Raw genomic sequence first — 25,974 nt, forward strand, 5'->3', positions numbered from 1 at the left:
GGGATCTTTCTGACCCAGGGATTGAACCCAGGTCTCCCGCACTGTAGACAGACGCTTTACCGTCTGAGCCACCAGGGAAGTTCAATATTCTTTAGGCATGTATTTCATATTTCATTCAAGTTCAAGACAGGAAAAAAAAAAAAACTTTGCTTTTCAGTTGACAATAATAGTCTACATTTTCTTCAAATTCAGCATGTCTTTGAAGGGATTTGTAATCCTAAACCACCACCTTAAGCAGATCATAAGTTCAAAGACACAATGCCTTCCTCAATCTCAAAAAAAACAAAACACACACACAAAAACCCTTCGCATCTATCAGTTATGACTGGAAACGAGGGGGCTGTATCTACATAAACACACAGTTCTCTGGAAAGTACGCAGGAAAAGCAATCCCTTTAAACGAGTTTTGATGACCAAACACAGCACTCTAAAACCAGTTTCAGTTACCAGTCCATTGCCCTTTCAAGATACCTCACTATTATTTCCTCACTTTGAAGAGTAGATAGATTTCCAAAAAGAATAACCCAATAACCCTTTGACCTCAGGTAAAGAGATCCCTCAAGGTGGACAGGTGTTTATCAAGCTCAGGTATCAGGGAACCCTTCTAAATACCATTCCAGTCTCAAAAGAAAATAAAACAAAACTTACAAACTGTATTCCACAGCTTTAACTACAATAAGTACCATAAAAGTCAGATCATGATGCTGACAACTTCCTTCTTTCATTCCAGAAAATTATAGCTCTTTGAGAAAGGCTAAGATTTAAACACATCAAAAGCACTTGATGGAAAATTTACACTTAAATCAACTAGAGAAAATGTGCAGCCCACACTATAAAGCCAGAAGCTCCACTTCCACACCTGCAATTTATCTCCTGGTTTATTTTCTAAACCAAATGCTTACACTGCTTCTTATCCAAGTTCATTTCACCCCATCTATAGGTAGCATGTGGGTACTGATAAAAGCTGTTTCTGATTTCATTTCATTCCCTACTTCCCAGATGTTTGCAAGAGAGGTCTATTTTTTTTCTTCCAGCTATTTGCGAATATGCTCTAATTTAGAACCAACAAATTTAACATATCATATTTTAAGCTGGGTAAGACACATACACGATAAGTAACAGCTATGAGAAATGTTGAGATATTTCTCCAGCTTCTAAATCAGTCTGCCTACCTAGGCAAGATTTGGACAGGCTGCCGTGATCTTACTTTAGAGAAAAAGTCCTGAAAACACAAAATTAAGAACCTGCTGCTACCTAAATAGCCAACTACAAGCCATGGCAATTTTAAAAAAAAGGGTTGTGCTTAGAAACGAAACACCCAATATCAGCTGGGGAAATAAAAATGGCCCCAACACAATGTTTGACTCATACATGTATACTTCAACAACATCTCTTCCCCAAAATGCATCAACAGAGTCTTTAGAGAGAATCAATATTATGCGTACCAAAAACTCAAGAAAGATTGCACTTTCTCATGAATTACATTCTTTTATACTGTTCTGAATCAAGCAACCAGCTACTAAGGTAAGCAGAAAACATCCTTAGTAGAAACGTTATATTAAATAGAATTTTAGGTCTCGTGGTAGAACTTGAAATTTTTCAAGTAAAAACAGACATCCTTAAATTTGTGACTAAAAACTAACCAAGCTGTCTCCTGAAATACATCTTTAGAAACACCAGAAATAACACACTTTATGACATCTACATAAATATTAGTTTTACAGGGAAGTAATCTATTTCAAAGAAAGCAATAGTTTTGGAGATTTTTTTTTTTCTCCCATTACTGATTGTAAAACTGGAAAAATTACAACCTGGATTGCAGACAGCCAACTCAAAAGCGCAGTTTACTAAATGCCTGTCATAAGAAAGCCATCTAGTGTTAACATTTAGAAATGGAAACTGCAGACAAAAGAGGCAAAGAAAAGAAAAATCTAAGTGACTATTTGGAACTTACTGAGCAAACCTATGAGAATCACCAAAATTCTTTGTTTAAAAAAGAAGGCCATCCTTATCAAAAACCATGTCTAAGTCTAAAGAAAATTCAAAAAGTCTACAATTGCGTTTAGACCAAAATCAGGTTGTTGGTGACCACAATTCCGTGGCCAATGCACTTGATGTTTGCAGTCCTCACGCTGGAGTCATCTTGGGCTGAATTAATTTAACTGAAGCAGGTTAATGATGACAAATACCTCCCAGAGGGGCCATGCCAACTTGTTTTCTCTTCCCGAGAAGCATCGGCTCTCGCTCACAGATGATGAACCGAGATTGATTCTTTGGGTTTGCGGCGCGGTTGAAATTAATCTGAAGGTGCTCAAGGGGATACTCCCAGGACCTGGCCAAACTAGCTTCAAGGATACGCGGGCCCCCAAGCAGGACCGGGAGCGGAGGATGGAGCGAGCTGCGGACCCAGGGGAGCCGGGGAGCCGTCGGGCCACAAGGAAGGGCGCTCGCTGGCCGCTTGGGACCTTACAAAGAGGGGCGGGCGCCGCGAGGGCTCGCGCCCCGGGCACACCGCCTTCCCGGGGAATAAACCCCGCAGCAAGTTCAGCAAGTAACCCCGCCCGGCGCGCCGGGGAGCCGCGCCGGGCAACCTTTCTCTCTTTTCTCGGGTTAGTCACGGAGGAGTCGCTGCGCGCCCGGGGAGTCCTAGTGCTCGCGTCAACGAGACCGGGATAACCTTTCAGCCGATCGATAACTTTGAGAACGAACGGCGACGGCTCCTCTTCACCCCAGACTCCGGAGCGCGGGCGCATCTGCCAGTCGGACCCCCGCCCCGCGCCCTGGCCGCGCGGTCGGCCCCCCGAGGCGCCCCCAAGGGCAGCCCCTCACTTCAGGACGGTCCCGGGACACGACCCGGAGACTCCCGAGCGGACCCCGCCTCGCCTCCCGTCGCTCGTCGCCCCGAACGCACCTCGGAGACGCAGTCCGCCGCGACCTGCTGCAGCCCGCGAGCTCGCGGCGGCGCCTACCGGGGCCGCCTCCTCGCCACCCGCCGCTGCCCGGGGCTGCCCATCGGCCCGGACCCTGCCCGCACCAGGCTCGGGCGGGAGGCGGCCGGGACCCGCCGGCTGCGGCTGGAGCGATCGGCCTGCGCTCGAGCGAGCGAGCGGGCGGGCGAGCGGTCGGGGCGGGGGCGCGGCGCTGCTCCTCCTCCTCCGGCCTCCTCCGGCTCCGCCGGCTCCTCCCGGGCTCCCACTCTGCAGCGCCGGCTCCCGACGCCGCGGCCCGCCCGCCCGGCGGCCCCGCCCCCCGTCCGCTCTGCCGCCTCCCATTGGCCACCGCCCGCCGGCCCCCTCGGCCCCGCCCCGCGATTGGGAGCGGGCGCCGTCCGTCCCGCCGCCCCGCGGGGCTCCGCGCGCAGACGGTGCGCGGTTCCCAGGCCCCGCGGTGCACTGGCGCGGCGCGGCCCAGAGGGGCTCGGCGCTCCTCCTGCGGGAAGGGGCGTTCGAGCGGCGCGGCGCCCGCGACCTCAGGCGGGGGGCAGCCTACCTGCACCCGCGGTCTGGGAACGCTGTCTCCGTCCTCCTTGGGATTCGTTTTCGCCCCTCTGGCAGCGATAAGTTAAAAATCCCAAAATCTGTTGCAGTGATGTCGTAATTGGCGTCTTACTGGGTTCTCAGCGACAGTTGCCGAAAATTCTTACTGAGCAAGACATAATCTTTTTTTAATTCCTGCAATTTGAGAAATGTGATTCTTAACTGGGGAAATTGACGCGTCGTGGGGCCCGCACGTTGAGCCAACCAAACCTGGCACGTTGGCCCCGCAGTGGTGTGCCATCTGCTTTGCCCTGGCTGCCCCGGCCTTACCGGGCTGGTCACGGCTAAAGGTCACCGTATTGAGGAAGTCCTGAACTTCCTTTGTTGGTTGAAGATGATGTTGAAGGCGATGAGAGGAACAAGGGGGTTGTTTGGCTTCTTCAGAAACGTAAGGCCTGGAATAATATCAGTAGGTCTCCGCCTTTGAGCAGATGAGCGCTGGCAAGCGCAAACTGGGAAACCATGGTGTGGGCACGGCAGGAGACTCCTTATCTCGTACCACTGGGAAGATGGTATCAAGACTTGAGGAACATCGCTGGCTCCCTAATTCTCCCTTCCCCTTGAAAAGAATCTGCTTAATGTAGACAAACTGAACACTTTGAAACTTACTCCTGATGGGCACCGTTTCGAATTTGCTTTCAGCAAGTGAGGTGATCTGTATGGCACCTGACTCTTTCAAGAGTAACTACAACCTTCCCATGCAGGAGATGCTCAACACAGACCCTGGGAGAATTCTTAAAAGTCCCAGAGCACCAAGCAAGGAGAGTCATCGCAGGGTCCTGAAAAAGAATCCACTGAGAAGCCTGAGAATTATGTTGAATCTAACTAAACCCACGTGCAAAGGCCATGCACCTGGGCAGGCTAAGGATCAAACCTCCAGCAGGATAGGGCAGCAGTGTCCCTAGAAGCCCGATCAGATGGGGAGGGGTTCCAGGCAAGAAGCCTTTAGTAGGCAAGAAAGGAAAGGAGGCTGTATTTGTAAAGAAACTGAAGAAGTCTTTGGCGGCGTGGGGGGGGTGGGGGGTAGGGGAGGGGGTCGGCGGAGACGTGGGGGTGGGGGAGGCTGCAGAAACCAAGAAACCGGCCACTGGGAAGCCCCGCAGAAAACCCACCACGGAAGAGAAGAATCCTGCTGTACAAACTTGTCTGTTTATCCCCTGAAGGTCAACTCATTTTGGACAGCTTATTTTGAATAAAGACCTGATCAAAGAGTCAGGGAGAAACACACACACACACACACATACACCCCCTCGAATCTGGCTCCACGCCGCGCCCCTGGCAGTGTCCCGGAGGGGCCTACACTCTCCGGAATCGCGCCCCACCCCGCCCCACCCCCACGGCGCCGGGTCCCCGCCCCCCACCCCCTTCCACACACACACCTCCCAGGAGAGCCTGAGCGTCGCCGGCCGACGACACAGCTGCCGGGTCCTACGCAGGCACCTGCCCCAGGATTGCCGCATCGCTGGTTCACGGGAAGACGGCAGGAGGGGCGAACCCTACTGTGTGCCCACTCCCAGGGCTCCCCAGACGTCCCCGGCGGCCCTCTGCCCCCAGGAGCTGGAGTGGGAGGATGCGCTAAGAAACATGCAAGAGGTCAGGCGATGCCAGCGCGCAGGAATGCTGCAGAGAACAGAGCTTTCCGAGTCTGGAAGGGGGCTGGGAAAGGCGTGCGGTCCGGGAGCCCGAGCCCAGCCCCCGGGCCCGCCCACTCCGCCTCCAGGCCGCCCTCCACCCAAAGGAGAAATGCTCTTAAATCTTGATCTCGATGGAGAGAAAATGAACTTTTTTACCCACCTTTCCTACTTTGCTAGGACATGTTGATCACCCAGGAAGCTTTACCTGAAACTATCTTGAAACTGTAATTTGCTCGACACTTGAATTGGTTGCTAAAAGATTAAAGGATCTCTGAGGACTTTTGAAGCTATACTGGAGTTGACTGTGCCTAAAGGTTCAGTAACAGGAATAGACTGCTAGGTAGAGGATACTTTACCTTCCAGTCCCACCGCTGGGTTTCCTGCACCGGCTTCACTGTGGCCCAGCTGCTGGGATTGTGTTTCCTGAGACGGAATTCAGAGTTTTCTTTTCAGTTCCTCCTTTTCTGGAGGTTCTTCCTGGAGAGATAATGTTCTCAGTACTTCCCTATCCCAAACACACCCTAGAACATAACCCTCTTAAAAGTTAGGGGCGGTCCCTCCCATGCTGTATTTCTCTGTGATCTGAAGCATGTAAACATTGTACAGCCTTTTATATCTCTGTAAAAGAGGGCTATACAATATGGGGATGCGTTTAATAGAACATGCCAGAGAGCAATATTGTGATGTGACCAAACCTCTGTGTTCTCCTGTCACCTCATTAGCAGTCTATACCAAGTTTGCAGTTTATTAACAAACATGTGTGGAGACCCTGTGATGTTCCAACAGGTGCTGGGGATATAAACATTCAGAGGACTAGGCCCTGCTCTTCATCATCTCTCCATCTCACCTGTGCCCATCCCCACACATGGCAGGTACTCTACTAGAGGTATGGACACAGGAGCAGCCACGGAGGGACACTTCCTGCAGGAGCCAAGGGAGGACAGACCGCCCCCTTCACACCATAGTGCTTCTCACTCTTCACAGAACTGCTCAGGCTGTGAGTAAAAGAGCCACGCCCCCCTCAGCCTTTGGACTCCTAAGGCAGTGACTGCATGAGTCTATGGATTGTCACCAAGGTGGCTCTTGGTGCTGAGGCTGCACTGTCTGCTGTCTGATAGATGAGGAAGAAGCTTTGACTTACTCCTTAATGTCCATAATGATCTAATAAGGAAGCCTTTTAGTTTTGATCAACAACCAAAACATATTTTGATAAAAAATAAATGATGCTTATGAAAAAACTATAAATATAACCAGTGATGAGGTGACTGCTCTGACATACATTAGTTTAAAATATGTCTACAGAAAGTTTAAAGAAAAATGCCTACAGAATTTATTAGTGCATCAAGCATAACTAAACTATTAAAGATATGAAATCCAGGAGTGTCCAAAATCTTATGAGAGGACATCAGTGGTTAATTTCATATGTATATAAACATTAGCCATAGACTAGTTTGTTTTTTAACATTTTTTTATATATTGGAGTATATAGTTGATTAACAATATTGTGTTAATTTCAGGTGTACAGCAAAGTGATTTGGTCGTTAGTCTTGCAAACTCAAATTGAAAAAGCCTAAATGGGGTTCCCTCATAGCTCAGTTGGTAAAGAATCTGCCTGCAATGCAGGAGACCCTGGTTTGATTCCTGGGTCAGAAAGATGTGCTGGAGAAGGGATAGGCTACCCACTCCAGTATTCTTGGGCTTCCCCTGTGGCTCAGCTGGTAAAGAATCTGCCAGCAATGAGGGAGACCTGGATTCGATCCCTGGGTTGGGAAGATCCCCTGGAGAAAGGAAAAGCTACCCACTCCAGTATTCTGGCCTGGAGAATTCCATGGACCATACAGTCCATGGGATTGCAGAGAGTCAGACACAACTGAGTGACTTTCACTTCACTTTCACAAGCCCTTGGGCCACTATCAAATTTGGCAGCATTTTTTTAAATGCTTACGGTTGACAATAAACTGTTGTGAGCATTTATGAAAGTCCTTCAGAGTTTCTTGCATTCCCAGAACCAAGGTCACATGCAGCCTTCCAGAACGTTCTAGGCCTCAGCAAACATGACAAAGCCTCTTGGCCAGGCCTGGCCAATTCTGGATGGTGGTGATCCCACCCAGGGCCAGACCTACAAGGTGTTTGCCTTCTGGCAGACCTTGAGATCTTCAAGAGACCAAGCCTAGGGATGACTTGGGATCTTCTTCACCAGAGAACATATTCTGGAAATCCTACTGGATGTAATGCATGTGTCTCCCTTCACTGGTCTTCTTTCCTGCAGCCCTCCTGTTTCCTGCTGTTTCAGGGAAAGGAAACTTAGGCCAGAGCCTGTGGAACTGTAGCATCTTTCAATATATCGGGGCTTCCCCACTTACTCAGTGGTAAAAGAGCTGCAAGGAGCAATATAGGAGCTGCAAGGAGATGCGGGTTTGATCCCTGGGTTGGGAAGATCCCCTGGAGGAGGGCATGGTTAACCCTCTCTAGTATTCATGCCATGGACAGAGGAGCCTGGCAGGCTATGGTCCATAGGGTCGCAGAGTCGGACAGGACTGAAGCGACTTAGCCTGCATGCATGCATGCATTAATACATCAGTTCATCATTTTGGCCTTAGAATATCTTACTGAAGAAAACTCTTTTTCTATTAAAGCTATAAACTTCCCTGAAGTTTTAAAGAAGAATATCAACTCTGAAATATGAAAATGTATTTGCATAAAAGCCAGAGTGAACAATCCTGAATTTCATCTCTTCACCGCGACCTTCCCTCAGGTCAAGATTCCCGTTCTCTAAGCCTCACTTCTATTTTTCAGGTCTTTTTTCTCCTATGAATTAATAATATCCTAAGAGTTCCTAAAGCAACAAACTCAGGGGAGTAATGCTCTTTACAATTCTGAATTAGCACATAACTCCCTCTGAAATAATTCCAACATCAACCTTACCTATCTTCCTCTAAAAGGTGTAAAGAAGCCCAGAATTCAAAGACATACCAGCTGTCTACCCCATTCCAAGATTGTGAGCTTGTTGGCCGACCTTGGCTGGTACTTGGATCTATTTACCTTTGAATTGAGCAGAACGGGAGTTTGACTTCCTTGACACACTCCAGAAAGATTCCACTTCCAGATGACATGCATGTACTGTAATAAACCTGAATAGCTAACTCTAAGTTAAGTAAATCTTTCGAGTCCCACTCTCATTTCTCTTTTTCCCTTCCCTACCTTTTTGAAAGTATTTTTAACTCTGTTTTTAAAAGTATTTCTTTTTTAAAGTCAACTCTCTTTTTTAAGTATTTCTTTTAAGTCAAATGAATATTCATAATTTGCAACAAATCTATATTAATTCCGTGCTACATTCAGACCATTATGTTAGACTGGAAGGCTCCAAAGGGCTGTACACCGGAGCATGTGAAGTTCATGAGAGGTTGCTCCAGCACCACCAATGAGAGGCGCCCAGAGGCGTAAGAGAGCCAACTGTCTGCAGGTGAAAAAGCTTGGGCCACGCGGGGAAGGCTTCACGCAGGGCGTCAGACTGGCTGAGCCGGGAGGGGAAAAGGGTGCACTCCCAGCAGGAGGAAGCACGGAAGGCAACCCCACCGGAAGTGGCTGTGCGAGGCACGCTGTGGAGACAGCTGCGCCCTGAAGTCTCAATTGGTGCCTCGTCCGCGTCAAGTCCTGCTTTCTTCTTAGAGGAGAAGCCCTCCCATGTGGACGCGCACTGGGCACGCTTCTCCTTTCTTTCCAAATGGAAACAGAAACTTAGTAGGATATGGCCTTGTGAGGCAAAATAAGAAGTGCCGAGTTCTGCAGCAATTTCGAGAAAAGTTAAGCTGCAGTTCAAAAAGCTGGGTTACTGATCCTGGTCATGACTATGCCAATAGTGCTGACAAAAATAAAGCACCTGTTCCTCTTCAAGTGGAACCCAGTAGAATAGGGTAGGAGCCATTAAACAGTGTGCTGTTTCACATATTATCCCCAGGAGCTAAGAAGAAACCCATCTAATAATTAGAAAGGAAAAACACAACACCTCATTTCTGCAAGTACGCTTCGGGGCCTGCTGTGCTCTGCCCTGTAGTAGTAGCGTTAGTCGCTCAGTCGTGTCCGACTCTGTGTGACCCCGTGGACTGCAGCCTGCCAGGCTCCTCTGTCCATGGAATTCTCCAGGCAAGAATATTGGAGTGGGTCGCCATTTCCTTCTCCAACAGAAGATTATTACATAGAAATAATGAGACTGTCCTCAAGGAAGTACGAGAGAGCTGAGCTGGGATTTTTACACAGGAACCAATTTGAAGAACAGTGGAAAGGCAACGCATTAGAAAATGTCATGTATAGACAGGTGCTATAGATATCTGGAAAAGCAATACTGGCTGGAGTGATCAAAGATTAGGGACCAATATCCTTCCTATATGTTGGTCCCTGTTGTAATGTTCCCAAGCCAATGTATCTCCAAGAATCGTCCAAGACAGATGGATTATTTCTTTGCGGATGATTCAAACTCTTGGCCACATCTCTTCATATTTCTACCCCTTACCTTCTCTAGTCCAGACCCACAGCTAAATGACTCGCACCAACGTTACCACCCTTAAAAAGGTCTTCTGCCTTTTTGCTTCATCTCACTTCAAGAAAAAAGAAACAGAAAAAGGCCTAAACTGTATGTGACTCACAAACCTCTACCACTTTGTCCGGTCTTTTGTAGCCTGAACTGTTGATTTTTAGGCGCTCATCCACTTTGGATGATGTCAGAAAACGCAGGCTCCGAATCTAGTTTCCAAGCTTCTTAGATACAGAACTATAGACAAGTGATTTCTCAAAATTTCATTTTCCTCATCTGAAAAGCGGGGACAGTCATACCTCAGAGGGCCATGGTGATGATTCCATATGATGTGGGGTATTATTAAGCGCCAAAAACACAGTGGACCACCAACGTTTACCGTTTCCTCTTACTATTTAAGGTCGGCACTGGGATTTTATTTCGAGTCCTTCATACCAAAGCTAGCACAGGGGAAGGGCTTGATAAATATCTGAAAATGAATAAAGGAGCAGGTGGATGGATTACACAGTTCTTTTCAGCTTTGTTTAATCTGTTACAATTTTGCTTCTGTTTTATGTTTTTGATTTTTTGTGGGTTATGGGATCTTAGATCCCCCACCAGGGAGAGAACTCACACCCCTCACATTGACAAGCAGAGTCTTAAGCATTGGACTGTCGGAGAAGTCCCAGAAGTTTATACCTTAATCCTCCAAATTTTATTCCTAGTTGAGATTTAACAGTATGCTTTAAGCAGTGTTTTGGATTCTGCCTTTAGGAAATAAAAAAGTAATAATAATTAACATAGAAGTTGAATGGCTCTAAGAACAGCTGCTACTCTTCACCACTAGATGGCGTCTACCAATAATCACACCATAAAGCACCAGGCACACTCTGCTGCTAGGTAATAAGAACTGAATACAGAAAAGGTATATAAACACACGCACAAGTGCAAATATATTTAGTTTTTACATACAATTTCTTTTTCATATTGGTTGTGAATTTAGAGCTGCAGGCGTGCTAAGCCGCTTCAGTCGTGGACTATAGCCTGCCAGGCTCCTCTGTCAGTGGGATTCTCCAGGCAAGAATACTGGAGTGGGTTGCCATGCCCTCCTCCAGGGGATCCTCTTACATCTCCTGCATTGACAGGCAGGTCCATTACCACTAGTGCCACCCAGAAAACACTTAAAGCTGCCTACAGTTTGGCAAACTCTTGCTTTCCTAATTTCAGCAGTCTCCTGTAACAACATTTTTAATTGTTAAACTCTAAGCAGCCTCAGTGTGCAAGACATTTCAAGGTACCTGGTGACTGCTGTCCAGGTCTTTCTGTTGTGTTGATGGAACAACTTACCCCCTGGGGAAAAGATTAGAAAAAGCTGAAAGCTTAGTGATAAAATAAAAAGGTCTTCTGCCTGTCTTCATTGTCCCTTTATTTATTGAACAACTTTATTTATTGACAAGCAGAGTCTTAAGCACTGGACTGTCGGAGAAGTCCCAAAAGTTTACACCTTAATCCTCCAAATTTTATTCCTACTTAAAACTTAACCGTATGCTTTAAGAACTGTATAAAGCACTGAGGTTATAGTGGTAAATAAGACTCACCTTTGAGGTTGTACTTGCTCTCCCATAAAGAAAAACTATCAGAACTTTAGAGACAGATGTTTATAAAATGACACTTATATAAGGTGACAGTTGTTTCTCAGAAACTGTTAGGAGTTCTAACAGAGAAATAGAGGTAAATTCAAAATGTTTCTGATCAAGACTAGAGAGTTTCTGCTTTCCGCTTCCCAGGAAAATTTAAAAGGTGTACTTCTCCATTCTGACCTTCAGTTCTCTGTGATAGTTAGGCCAAGAATAGCTGCACTTGAACATCCTTGGGAGAGACCCAAGCAGAGAGAGAAAGAATAAGGGAAGAGAGACAGGAACATAAAGGGAACAATGGGTGGGGAGACAACCGAGGGACATATGAGAAGAATGGCCAAGAATAAACCGTGTAAATTTCTTGCCACAAAATCTGAACCTTCAATCTTTGATGTGGAGAGAGTAAGACCATATTTTAAGATCAAAAAGTAAGGCAAAAAAGACAATAAAACCAACTCAAAACACCATAGTATTCCTAAATCCAATGTTTCCAGAAATTGTAAAATCGGGAGTGGAGAATGAGCTTAGACTAGTGTGAAATTTTACTTCTTTCTAGAATGGCAGAGATGTGATGGAGCAGAGAGCCGGTAGCAGCACCATTTTCATTCACCTACAGATAACCTCCATCAGTATTTTGCAACATTGCCTGCATCGCAACACACCTAAAGCCAAGTCTATCAGTCTCTCCCAAGGCTGGCTGCTCGTATTAACCCTGACATCTGTGACAACCGTGCTGTCTGTGAAACAGCAGACGCAGGAGGGTCTCCTTGGACCACTCTCTATCTCTGCCCTTCCCTGCAACGTGGAAGTACTCTGGTTTCCCCCAAGATCTCTCACACGAGTCTCCTTAGGCACCCTTCCCCCAGGGTAACCCCCTCCCCCAGGTGCTTTTCTCCACGAGACAGCTCTCCTAAGTGAGATCTTTGTTTTGCATGCCTCAACTTTCTCATCACCAGATGTACATTACTTTAAGTATGTAGATGTCCAGGCCCTAGTCCTTCCTGAGCTACGAGGTGCCTACAGGATAAGGTCCAAGTTCCCGTCACTGTGAGTGTGTGTGTGTGTGCGTGCGCACGTGCTTAGTCACTCAGTTGGGGCTGACTTCTTTGCAACCTCATGGACTCTAGCCTGTCAGGGTCCTCTGTGCATGGGATTCTCCAAGCAAGAATACTGGAAAGTGAAAGGGAAAGTCGCTCAGTCGTGTCCGACTCTTTGGGACCCCATGGACTATACAGTTCGTGGAATTCTCCAGGCCAGAATGCTGGAGTGGGTAGCCTTTCCCTTCTCCAGGTGATCTTCCCAACCCAGGGATTGAACCCAGGTCTCCTGCATGGCAGGCGGATTCTTTACCAGCTGAGCCACAAAGAATACTGGATTCGGTTGCGAATCCCTTCTCCAGGGGATCTTCCAGACCCAGGGATCGAACCTGGGTCTCCCACATTGCAGGAGGCTTCTTTACCGTCTGACCACCACCCCTCACCTCACTAACACTTAGATCTTCCGCAGTCTGGCTCCAACAGGAGCTTCGGCCCTCGTGGCAATGTTTTCTCACTCGCTCACCTTTGCCTCCTGCTCCTGAAACCCCTCTTGCCTCTGCCCACTCCTCATGCCCTCTGGAGCTCCTATTCTGTTCACGTTTGCTGCTCCATGGGGTTGCCTCCTACCCTTCCCCTCTCCCTAGGAAATCCCATCCTTACTGTGTTTATAGTTACCCTCCTCCTGCGGGTTACTATGAACCTCAGTACTGAGTCAGCATCTACCTGCATGCCTCAAAGGTGGCCCCAAATCAAAGAGGCCTCAAACAGAACATACCCCCAAGATGACCATCATATGACCGACCACTTATTTCCTGTATTCCTGTTTCAGTAATGCCATTTCCACCCACATATTTGTCATGTCAGAAACCTGGGACTTCCCCTGAACTCCTTCTCCGGTCTCATGCATTCATCCAGCCAATGACTTGGCCTTCGACTCTACCTCTGAGTCTCTCCTGCACATGTGTGCCCCGCCCGTCCTCTGCACCATTGCATCTTGCCAAGGCAATGGCAACAGTCTGTTATGCAGTCTGTCTTCCTGTCTCCCGGGTCCCTCTTCTCTAGTCCATCTGCCCCGCTGCAATTTTTCATCCACACGAGTCAGATCACCCTGCTCATACACTCTGTGATATATAGAACAGATAACCAGCAAGGACCTACTGTATAGGACAGGAAACTCTGCTCAATATCCTGTAATAACCTACATGGAGAAAGAACTTGGAAAAATTTGCTGTATCCCTGAAACTAACACAACACTGCTAATCAACTATATTCCAACATAAAATAAAACTTAAAAAAAAAAAAAGATTTAGAGGCTTCCTACTGCCCTCAAGATACAACTTTAACTCCTCTCAATGAAAAAATAAATAAACATTAAAAAAGAAAAAAATATATATATATGTACATATCCTAGAGAAGGAAATGGCAACACATTCCAGTATTTGTGCCTGGAAAATTCCATGGACAGACTCCACTGGTGGGCTGCAGCTCATAGGGCCGCAAAGAGTCAGATGTGACTGAGTGACTGTGCATGTATGCATATGTGTGCGCGTATATATATGTTTATATATAGATGTTTACAAGTATAATATACATAGATCTGAATCACTTTGCTATATACCTGAAACTAACACAACATTGCAAATCAACTGTATTTCAATAATTTTTAAAATTAAACTAAAATAAAACCTTACTTCCTTGATCTGGCCCCCTCTCGCCTTGTTCTCTACCAAGCACTTCTCAGCTCATTCTGCTCCTCACGCTTGACCTCAGAGCCCCCAGCAGACTTTTCGTGCTGCCTCTGTCTAGTCAACGGCCATCTATCCTTCAGGTCTCAGAGAGCACTCCCTCAGGAGGACCCTCCTTGACCCTGCGTTAGGTCAGGTCAGGTCACCCTGTGTCTTCTGTGGCCTCCCAAGCTGGCCCATCACAAACCTCCTCCTGCACCCTTGTGTTCGGGGTCTTTCTCCTCCCCGCTAGAATGGAAACTCTGTGCATGCAGTGAGTGTCTAGGGCCTTGATCGCCTCCTCCATGGAATGCTCTGTTACAGCCTGATCTACATCTGAATCCCTAAGAGCTGTTACCAAAGATCCCAGCTGAGCCCCAGACAGGTCTCTGGTGGTGCATCTGTTGAATGAGAAGATAGCCCCAAGGGGCACGTGTTGACTCTCCAGAGGTTTGAATGTGCCTGCTGGGAACTAGTTCATCCAAGGGAAAATGACACATTTAGCCACTTATAGAGCCTCAGAGTCCAAGGGAAGAGTGTATTTTAGGACAAAATGATGGCTACCACCCATGTCAATTTATGTTGGAACCCACCTCCATATATCCATAGTGTATCCTAGGGAGAAATAGCATCACCACTTTAAACTATCATTTGAAATCCAATGTGGCACAAGCAAGCTGCACTTGTTTTCTTCCATTACAGTGTGACCCAACACACTAAGATTGTCCCTAGATTCATCCCTGATCTCCAAACAGCACTGGTAGTACTTCCCTGGCGGTCCAGCGGTTAAGAGACTGCCTCCCAATGCAAGGGACTCAGGTTCAATCCCAGGTCAGGGAACTGAGATCCCACTCGCTGCAGAGCAACTCAGCCCATGTGCTGCAACCACTGAGCCTGAGTGCTGCAAGGGGAAGTCCCTGCAGCACAGCAAGAGAAGCCTCCGCGTTGCAACAAAGACCCAACACGACCAAAAACAAACTAGCAAAAACCCCAAAAGCAAAACAGAACAGAAAAATGCACACAGCAGGGGCACATCCGCAGCAGTGCCCTGCAGGAGGTGACAGAAGCAGCCACGGGGCACCAAGGACTGGGCCAGGAGGCAGAGGATGCGAAGGACTCATTCAGCTGGTGGTGTCTGGCTGTGTGGCTTTACCCGGTAAGGGAAGCCGCAGTACACCTGGTGGAAGATACAAGATAGAATCAGTCATGCGTACTTAAGACTCAACCTCAGCGATGCTCAGAAATATGTGAGTCAGCCGATAATTTAGCAGAGGTGGTATTCTGTATTAGCAGATGGGAGTGAAAACCCAAGAAAGATCACTGTGAACACCGCTGTTTCCATACCTGAACCCAATCTAGGGAATCTTCAGTCATGTCCAAATTGAGTGTATGTGTCACTGGGCTTTGTAGATATTTTCTCAAGCTCTTGGTTATTATTGTAACAGGTACAATCTATGTCTTGTCTCTCTAACTGCGTTTGATCAGTGTTGGAGAAATCAGCCTTATAACTTGGCCTCTGTTCAGGGAGCTTTGAAGAATGCTATGAGTGTATGGTATTGCTTTGAGAATACAATACAGAGGGAGGCAGGACTTATATGTTTACACCCTCATATGTTCTTGAAAATGTACAGTCACGCCTTGGAGACACTGTAGCTTTCATTCCAAACCACCGTAATAAAGCAGATAGGGCAATAAAGCAAGCCACATGACTTTTTTGATTTCCCAGTTGTTTTATGTAAAAGTTACATTTACACGCTTGAGTCTATCAAGCGTGCAATGGCATTATGTCTCAAACAACAAGGTCCACACCTTAATGAAAAAATACTTTGTTGCTAAAGACACTAACCCTCTTCTGAACAGCATCAGAGATCACTGATCACAGGTCACTATAACAAGTAGAATAATAACGAAAAAGTTTGGAATGGTGCAATAATTACCAGAACTTGATGCAGAACCACAAAGTGAGCAGGTGCGGCTGGGGAAATAGTGCTGATGGACTCGCCGGACAGAGTTGCCGCAAACCTTCAGTCTGTGAGCACACGGTATCTGAGAAGCACAGTACAGTGGATCGTGGTAAAATAAGACATGTCTGTAAATGAGCTTTCTGCCTTTCCGGTACTTAGGGCCAGAACCCCACTTTTTTCATGATCTTGCTATGTTTTAAGCATGGTCATTTCTCTCCATTATCTGCTTGACTGTTTCCCATAGGAAATTAGAGGAGCAGGATGTGAAGAGTGAGCGTTGAAGGTATATGTGGGCAAGTCATTATGATAAAATGTGCTCTCTAACTCCATGCTCATAACAGAAAGCGATTGCTTTCGGGTCACATATTAGGTTCATTTTCCTCACCTCTTCACCATGCAACAGCAGAAGTCATCAGTAATAGACGATGATTGTTTCCTCCCAAAAGACAAGTTATACGAGAGATAAAGCACAAAACAACAAAGTCTCGGATGAGATTCTTTACATTAACGTGTTGTTCAAGATGGTTTCTGATTTCTGGTGATTATCCACCAAGGACCAGCTCTGGTAGCCTGGGTTCCTCTGGGAAGGAAGGAATTCCTCAAACTTTTCAGCACCGGGACAGGTAAAATACAACATCCAAGAGTCAAGGTAATCAGTCAAGTGCCCCAAAAGCACAATCTGATCATTTATTACCATACCTTCTATTGACTATTACTCAGTATACTCCCTGAGTAAATCCTGCCCTAGAGGGAAAAAATTATCCCTCTATGCGTGCCTCTCCATACATCTGTACACACATTAGTGATACTCTTCAAACAGGAGGCTCACACTGGCTCAAAGACCACATTACATTTCTTTTGCTCTTGTTCTGATCCTTTGATGTTTTCACTGGTTTACCAGAGGGAAACCACTAGAGGGGACACACCCAGACAAGATTAGGCAGCATACAATTAGCATCTTGAGTAGTCCCACTTGGAAAATTGACTGGTGTTCATGCAGAACAATAAAATCTAATTTGCTGGCACTTTAGTCCCAATTCATGGTTACAAAGAGCGGATCCGGTAGAGGGGGTGTCACTGTGTACCAGGGGAAGACACCAGCAAGGGAAGGGCATCTGTTTTGATTGTAAACCTATAGTTAAGTCACTGAGATCAGTCATTACAAATGGTCTGTTTCCCCTCTTTCCTGTAAAGAAATATCAGTACTCTGGTTTCTTATTTGTTTTTTTGGCGATGAGAGAATCGCTCCTTAGCATTGTCACTGATCAAGTCAGTGTGAGTTGAACCTGAATATCTTGAGGACCTTCCTGGGGGGAGAGGTGCCACCGGTCCATTCCACAGGTGAAATTGGCTCATATCAAGTTTGGGACTGTGAAACCCCAAGAGGATAGGGCACATGACAAGGTCCCTTGAACAAATGTCTACTCATTCATTTTCCCCATTTATCCACCCACTCATCCACCCATCAAGCAGTCTTTGTGTGTTATTCTATGCCAAGCATGGTGCCAGGCACTGTGGTTCCAAAGAGAAATTAGCTAGAGCTCAGTCACTAGTGGAAGACGAAATAAGTATATTAATATTTATTTTAAGTAGGATACTTTCAAGAATTTGAATCTGCTCCAGCAGTCAGGAAAAGACACGATGTGAAAGCTCCTAAAATACCAGATACTTAACCAGGTGGGGAAAAAGCCTGTTCTGGATTAAGATGCCTTTCCCACTTCTTTTTAGCTGTCATTTTTCTCCAATTTTCACCGATTCACCGCCTATTCACTCCTTAACTCTGATCAAGGCAATAGTTCCCTGTATTTTAACTTTACCACCAGCTTCCACTCAAGGTTATAATATATCAAGGTTATTCTTAAACCAAATCCAGGGAAATATTTTCCAGTTTAGAGATAATGTAAAAAGAAATCTTATATTCTTTAAGATGACATCTCCTGAACCTGAATTGACATTTACTACCTAAAGATTTTAAGTTGGTTTTCTATCTGAGATTGTTGTTTCGCTAAGGTTATATATTTTTCTTTTCTTTTTTATCATTTCATCCATTTTTGCATTCTGACTGGAAAGGAAGCAAGAAAAATCTAATTTAATTGACAGAGATGAGAAAATGTTTTTGTCTTAATTGAGAAAAGAATTTTGTATTAATTCTCTCAGTCCTATATAACCTCATCTATATGGCATGGCTATAATTTTCAACCCTCCTTAAATTTAAATACCATAAATCCATTCAGTGATTTCAATCTGAATGAGTGCTTTTTTAAACAAACCAACAAAAATAAACCTAGAAACCTTAGCATAACCTCTTGCTCTTAAAAGTTTCAGTCAGAGTCTCTACTAACAGAGTTATTGAACTTTATAGGGAAGCCCTATTTTAGTTTAAGAGAATCTATATTTTATTCCTACTGCTGTTTGCAGATTGTACTGTTGTGTATTTATAGAAATTTAACCTGCTTTTCCACAGTTTGCTTGCTCCTTAGAAGGAAAGCTATGACAAACCTAGACAATGCGTTAAAAAGCAGACACCACTTTGCCAATGAGGGCCCATATAGTCAAAGCTATGGGTTTTCCCAGTAGTCATGTACAGACGTGAGAGGTGAACCATAGAGAGGCATGAGTGCCAAAGAATTGATGCTTTCAAATTGTGGCACTGGAGAAGATGCCTGAGAGTCCCTTGGACTGCAAGGAGATCAAACCAGTCAACTCTAAAGAAAATCAACCCTGAATATTCATTAGAGGGACTGATTCTGAAGCTGAATGTTTAACACTTTGGCCATCTGATGCAAAGATCCAACTCACTGGAAAAGACCCTGATGCTAGGAAAGATTGAAGGCAAAAGGAGAAGGGGGTGGCAGAGGATGAGATGGTTAGATAGCATCACCAATTCAATGGACATGCATTTGAGCAAACTCTGAGAGATAGTGGAGGACAGAGAAACCTGGTGGGTTGCATCCATGGGATCACAAAGAATTAGACACAACTTAGCAACTCAGCAACAATAGCAACCTGATTTTCCACCATCCTTAGAACATAAAACTTGGATAACTAAGCTTTTTTGGTTCTTTCTAAAGGAAATAAGACCTAGAATATGAAGCTTTTTTCTTTTTGTAGTTGCTCTTGAAGTTTATCCCATTTATAAGTAGGAAAATAGATATGGCTAATTAAGAAGACAATGAAGCACATCAAAGAAAGAGATGGCAATCTGGCTTCCAGCTTAGGAATTGTTTGGACATCATAGAGAATATGACAATATTTTTCATCTTTGCTGCAATCCAATGATTCATCTGTGACCATTTTCACTCCCACGATTATTGTTCTTCATGGCAGAACTTCTATCATTCAAGTAAGACAGGTCCTACTACCCATACATTGAAAACTGAGGCTCTCCTACCTAGAGTCTCCAATTTGCCTCCAAGGGAAAATACAGCCACTGAGTCAACCTTGCCTATAACCACATTTGCAGGCAATTAAATTTCTTCTCTCATTGAACTGGGAGCCAGGAGGTTTGAGCACTGAGCCAGGAGGCTGCCAACAATGCAGGGGGAATTAATAATCTCTAAGATTCCTCCTGGCTCTTACCTTGTAAGAGTATATAAGGAAAGGATAGGACTTAAGCAATCCTCCCAGTTTACCAGAAGCTACTCTGCTCTGAGTGGTTTCTGCTCAATTACAGAAGGGGAATATTCCTGATTCTTCAACATAATGCCACTTTCTAAATACAATTGGTTTGTGCTTCTGCATTTATTTTGCTAAAGCATATTGAAGGCAGGACATTTCTAAAAACCAAAGATTCAAAAGAGTTGAGTTTGCCTCCTTGAGACTTTATTTTCTACAAATTAAAGCAGTTGCAGATAGATTATGCAATCATTTTTATTTCATTTTAATGATTGGGTGGAGAGGAAGCTATTTCTGAGCAAAGGAGTCATAGATTACAGAATCTGAAAGTCTAAATGAACCTACAAACGTTTCCTGGTCGCTCCAGGAAACAATTTCAAGACCGACAAGAAACTTTATAATCATTTTCTTTTTTTGGTACTTTAAAATACTATTTTTTCTTAATAAATTTTAATGTGGTGTGTTAGTGTGTGTTTTCATTATTCTTTTCATAAGTATTGATCTGTGTCAATCTGCTGCTGGCCTGTGCCTGCAAGAATCTTCTCTGTCAAAGTACTGGACTCAATACTTACAGTATCTCCTGGCCTAGTCTGTCACTAAGAAAGTAATTGTCACAGGGAAATTTATCCTATAGTGACTCCTATTTTTTCCAGGGAGCGGGGTTGACTCTCACTTTTTCTTATTTTATTAGGTACCCACCTCTCCCCAAAGGAAAGAGACTTTAACTGCAAATCAGACTTGCTAAATGACAAGTAAGAAGAGTTATGAATCTGCTTCTCTGAGCAAAAGCCTATAAGTTTGGTCATCCAAAGAAAATGACTAAGTATATGAGTTTATCCCTTACAACAAAGGTTAATCCTATTGATTTTTATGTTGTGATGTGCTTCTTTTTAAGATCAACTCACGTGAAAATAGACATTGAAAGCCATGGTGAAAAGAGGAAAATGAAAAAAGACTGAACGCTTTTGGGAAATGACAGTAAAATGATTTTTTTCTTGATTAAAGAGCTGTTTTAATTGAATTAAATAGTTTCTTTAGGCCTTCAACAGTTTTGGTATCCAATGTATTTGAGGCAGTGGGGCAGACCCAGATTGGCAGATGAAAGCTTAAATAAATTTGGGTGCTCCCTTTAACAGAAAGATCATGGAATTATAAATAGAAAAGTAGGTATGAACGTGTACCTAGTTTCTCTGCCACTACCTACCTGCTTCTGGTGCTGAACACCATGGAACTCAGTCCTGCTGCCGCTGCTGCTGTCGCTCCAGTCGTGTCCGACTCTGTGCGACCCAGTAGACAGCAGTCCACCAGGCTCCCCAGTCCCTGGGATTCTCCAGGCAAGAGTACTGGAGTGGGGTGCCATTGCCTTCTCCAGGGACTCAGTCCTTCAGGGATACAAAGCCTAGCCCAGCCCCTTCAAGCCTCTGACTTTAATGGAAAGAGAAAAAGCCTCATGGACTGGCTTCCCTGGTAGTTCAGTGATAAAGAATCCTCCTGCCATTGGAGGAGACACGGGTTCGATTCTTGGTCCGGGAAGATCCCACATGCCTTGGAGCGTCTAAGCCCATGCACCACAACTACTGAGCCCATATGGCCCAGAGCCCATGCTCTGCACCAAGAGAAGCCGCTGCTGTGAAACGCCTGCACACTGCAGGGAAGAGCAGCCGCCACTCTCTACAACTGGAGAAGAGCCTGCACAGCAGCCAAGAGCCAGCACAGCCCCAAATAAACAAACGCATACATTAAAAAAAAGAAGAAGCCTCGTGGATGCAAAAGGGAGGCATTTCTCCACACTTGGGAGCTGTAGCCTTTTTAGTCACGATTCACCTGGAAAGACAAAGACTATCCAGGGTGGGACGCTATGCCGGAGATTAAGTGATCTGAAAACCTAAACAGAGTAGAGGGAGGCAGCATAGCAATTAACAAGAGCAGACACTACTTCTGTCCCCAGGGAAGGAGTGACAAGGGTTAAAGACATCAGAGCCCAGGCCCTATCATTAGCAAAGGAAGAAGCTGCTGGTGGGAACTGGAGACACATGTATTAGCTACCCGTAGCTGCAAAACAAATCACCCCGAACATTGTGGCTTAAAACTCGTGTGTTATCTCACAGTTTCCAAGGGTGAGGAATCCAGGCAGGGTCCTAGCAGAGCCTCCAGGCTGTGGCTCCGTCAAGTCTGTTATCTAGGGATTGGCCAGGGCTGCCGTCACCTGAATACCCAGTGTAAGCAATTGCTGGCAGGACACAGCCCCTCCCAGGCTGCTGCCCATAGCTCTCCGCCTGCTTCTTGCCACACAGGGCAACTTACAACATGGCAGCTGGCTTCGTCAGAGCAAACGGGGGTGAACAAGACAGAAACCAGTCTTTTTATTCTCATCCAGTCTTGGAAGTGACATTTGTCATTCTTGCCGTGCTCTGCCCCTTAGAAACGTCCAGCTCACACTTATCCTTAAGGAATCATACAGGAGTGTGAAGGCAAGGGGGCCCGGCTCCTTGGGAGGCCATAGCAGAAGCTGCCTATGGCGCGGGGAGATACAGCCCCTGCTGATGACAGAGAGAAAGCAGAGCAGGGGGAAACCATTCTAGCTCATCCTTTCTCTCCCCTTCTCATCTTCTATAGGCCTGCAACAGACAGGGGAGTCATGGAAATGCACTTATGAGCGCTACGTACAGTGGAGCAGGGCAAGGGCAGGAGTGGGTCTCGTTGGCATAGTATCCTTTCATATTTTCTGGAGTAATTGGACACATAGTTTATCTTTTAAAATAAAAGTTTGCATATTTATTTTTGGCTGCTCTGGGTCTTCCTCTAGGTGCAGTGAGCATCAGCTAGAGTTACTCTCCACTGCGGGGCCCAGGCTTCTCAACGTGCTGGCTTCTCCTGCTGTGGTGCACAGCCTCTAGAGCACAGGCTCGGAAGTTCTGGTGCACAGGCTTAGTTGCCCTATGGCATATGGGATCTTCCTGGACCAGGGATCGAACCCACGTCCCCTGCATTGGCAGGCAGATTCTTAACCACTGAACCATCAGGGAAGTCCCCAGTCTATCCTAAAGAGGACTATTTAATGATAAATGTGGCTCTTTATGAAACCAAAGGGTATTATTTTTGCTGTCTTGTAAGGTGGCCCTATGCTGTAATACCTTTCTTCTGATCAAAGATCCCCCAACACCCACACATGCATATACACACAACCTTCGATCGTTGCCCTCACAATACATAATTCTTACCTGATTGGGAGCAGGCAAGACAAACCAAGCACCTATACAGCTGTACCTCAGAGAGGACAACTTTAACTAAGTAACGATCCAGCTTTGACTCCCAAACTGCATTAGATCATCAAGACAAGTCTTAGGATATCTGATTGATACCTTTCACAGAAACAGGTAAATGGGTAAAGAAAATGTACACACAGTTGCTCAGTCATGTCCAACTCTTTGTGGGACCCCATGGACTGTAGCCTACCAGGCTCCTCTGTCCATGGGATTCTCCAGGCAAGAACACTGGAGTAGGTTGCCATACCCTCTTTCAAGGGATCTTCCTGACTCAGGGATTGAACCAGCATCTCCTGTACTGGCAGGGGAACACTTTACCAACTGAGCCATCTGGGAATCCCCAATATACGTACACACACACACACACACACACACACACACACACACACACACAATGGAATACTACCCAGCTATAAAAAAGAATGAGTTTATACCATTTGCAGCAACATGGATGTAGTTGGAAGGCATTATGCTGAGTGAAATAAATCAGACAGAGAAAGAAAAATACTGTCTGATATCAGTTCATATGTGGACCCTAAAAAATGCAACAAGCTAGTGACTATAACAAAAAAGGGATCACTCACAGATATGGATGACGAACCAATGGTTACCGGTGGGGAGAAGAAAGGAGGCAGGGGAAAAAAAGGGCAGGGGATTAAAAGATAAAGTATTAGTTATAAAATAAGCTACAAAGATATGGGCTTCCCTCGTGGCTCAGTGGTAAAGAATCCACCTGCCAATGCAGGAGACACAGGTTTGATCCCTGGGTCAGGAAGATCCCCAGAGAAGGAAATGTCTTACCTTTCTTTCCAGGTAAGAACTACTCCAGTGTTCTTACCTGGAAAACCCCACAGACTTACTGTCCATGGGGTTGCAAAGAGTCGGACATGACTTACTCACTAAATAACAAAGTAACAAGGATACACTGCATAAAACAATAACAATAAATGCAGTATTACTATAAAAATTGTGAATCACCATATTGTACACCTGTAACTTATATAATATTATACATCAAATATCAATTCGGTCCCTCAGTCGTGTCCATACATCAAGTATCAGTTCAGCTGCTCAGTTTTGTCCGACTCTTTGCAACCCCATGGACTGCAGCATGCCAGACTTCCCTGTCCATCACCAGCTCCCAGGGCTTGCTCAAACTCATGTCCATCAGGTCAGTGATGCCATCCAACCATCTTATCCTCTGTCATCCCCTTCTCTTGCCACCTTCAATCTTTTCCAGCATCAGGGTCTTTTCCAATGAGTCAGTTCTTCGCATCAGCTGGCAAAAGTATTGGAGTTTCAGCTTCAGCATCAGTCCTTCCAATGAATATTCAGAACTGATTTCCTTTAGGATGAACTGGTTGGATCTCCTTGCAGTCCAAGGGACTCTCAAGAGTCTTCTCCAACACCACAGCTCAAAAGCATCAATTCTTCAGCTCTTAGCTTTCTTTGTAGTTCAACTCCCATATCCATACATGACCACTGGAAAACCATAGCCTTCACTAGAAGGACTTTTGTTGACAAAGTAATGTCTCTGCTTTTTAATATGCTGTCTAGGTTGGTCATAGCTTTTCTTCCAAGGAGCAAGCATCTTTTAATTTCATGGCTGGAGTCACCACCTGCAGTGATTTTGGAGTCCCCCAAAGTAAGGTTTCTCACTGTTTCCATTGTTACCCTATCTATTTGCCATGAAGTAATGGGACCAGATGCCATGATCTTAGTTTTCTGAGTATTGAATTTTAAGCCAACTTTTTTCGCTCTTCTCTTTCATTTTCATCAAGAGGCTCTTTAGTTCTTCTTCACTTTCTTCAATAAGGGTGGTGTCATCTGCATATCTGAGGTTATTGATATTTCTCCCGGCAATCTTGATTCCAGCTTGTGCTTCCTCCAGTCTCTGTATATAAGTTAAATAAGCAGGGTGCTAATATACAGCCTTGACATACTCCTTTCCCAATTTGGAATCAGTCTGTTGTTCCATGCCCAATTCTAACTGTTGCTTCCTGACCTGAATGAAGACAGATTTCTCAGGAGGCAGGTCAGGTGGTCTGGTATTCCCATCTCTTTCAGAATTTTCCACAGTTTGTTGTGATCCACATAGTCAAAGGCTTTGTCATAGTCAATAAAGCAGAAATAGATGTTTTTCTGGAGCTCTCTTTCTTTTTCTATGATCCAGCGGATGTTGGCAATTTGATCTCTGGTTCCTCTGCCTTTTCTAAATCCAGCTTGAACATCTGGAAGTTCATGGTTCACGCCTGGCTTGGAGAATTTTGAGCATTACTTTGCTAGCATATGAGATTAGCGCATTTTTGCAGTAGTTTGAACATTCTTTGGCATTGCCTTTCTTTGGGATTGGAATGAAAACTGACATTTCCCAGTCTTGTGGCCACTGCTGAGTTTTCCAAATTTGCTGGCATATTGAGTTCAGCATTTTAACAGCATCATCTTTCAGGATTTGAAATAGCTCAAATGGAATGCCATCATCTCTGCTAGCTTTATTCATAGTGATGCTTCCTAAGGCCTACTTGATTTCACATTCCAGGATGTCTGGCTCTAGATGAGTGATCACACCATCATGATTATCTGGGTTGTGAAGATCTTTTTTGTACAGTTCTTCTGTGTATTCTTGCCACCTCTTCTTAATATCTTCTGCTTCTGTTAGGTCCATACCATTTCTGTCCTTTATTGAGCCCATCTTTGCATGCAATGTTCCCTTGGTATCTCTAATTTTCTTGAAGAGATCTCTAGTCTTTCCCATTCTATTGTTTTCCTCTATTTCATTGTAAAGAAGAGAAACCAAAGGCAAAGTAGAAAAGGAAAGATATACATATTTGCATGCAGAGTTCCAAAGAATAGCAAGGAGAGATAAGACAGCCTTCCTCAGTAATCAATGCAAAGAAATATCTCAAAATACTGTCAATTTTAAAAATACCTCACTGAGAAAGTGGGGAGTCTGTGAAGCCACTGTAACTTCTTTGGTTCAAAAACTTTAGCAGAATTTTTGCAATAAATCAGTACTCTGATGTTTGCTTATTCCTCTTTTCTATAAAATAA

At 45.1% G+C, this 25,974-nt stretch overlaps 1 protein-coding gene across 15 annotated transcripts in view; it reads right to left on the minus strand.

The window, feature by feature from the left end:
* SIPA1L2 (signal induced proliferation associated 1 like 2) overlaps positions 1-5,607 on the minus strand; it is a 247,224-nt gene extending 241,617 nt beyond the window's left edge. For 11 of the 15 annotated variants that reach the window (XM_060406572.1, XM_042241114.1, XM_042241112.1 and 8 more), the window contains exon 1: positions 2,912-3,199. The gene's annotated coding sequence lies outside the window, so the exon portion shown is untranslated. Of the gene's footprint in view, positions 1-2,911; positions 3,200-4,915 lie in introns of those variants that run through there. The other 4 variants (XM_042241105.2, XM_042241109.2, XM_042241104.1 and 1 more) reach the window with 2 other exon arrangements.
* Between the last annotated feature and the right edge of the window lie 20,367 nt (positions 5,608-25,974).

This window comes from Ovis aries, chromosome 25 (genome assembly GCF_016772045.2).
Source record: "Ovis aries strain OAR_USU_Benz2616 breed Rambouillet chromosome 25, ARS-UI_Ramb_v3.0, whole genome shotgun sequence".
Taxonomy (NCBI): domain Eukaryota; kingdom Metazoa; phylum Chordata; class Mammalia; order Artiodactyla; family Bovidae; genus Ovis; species Ovis aries.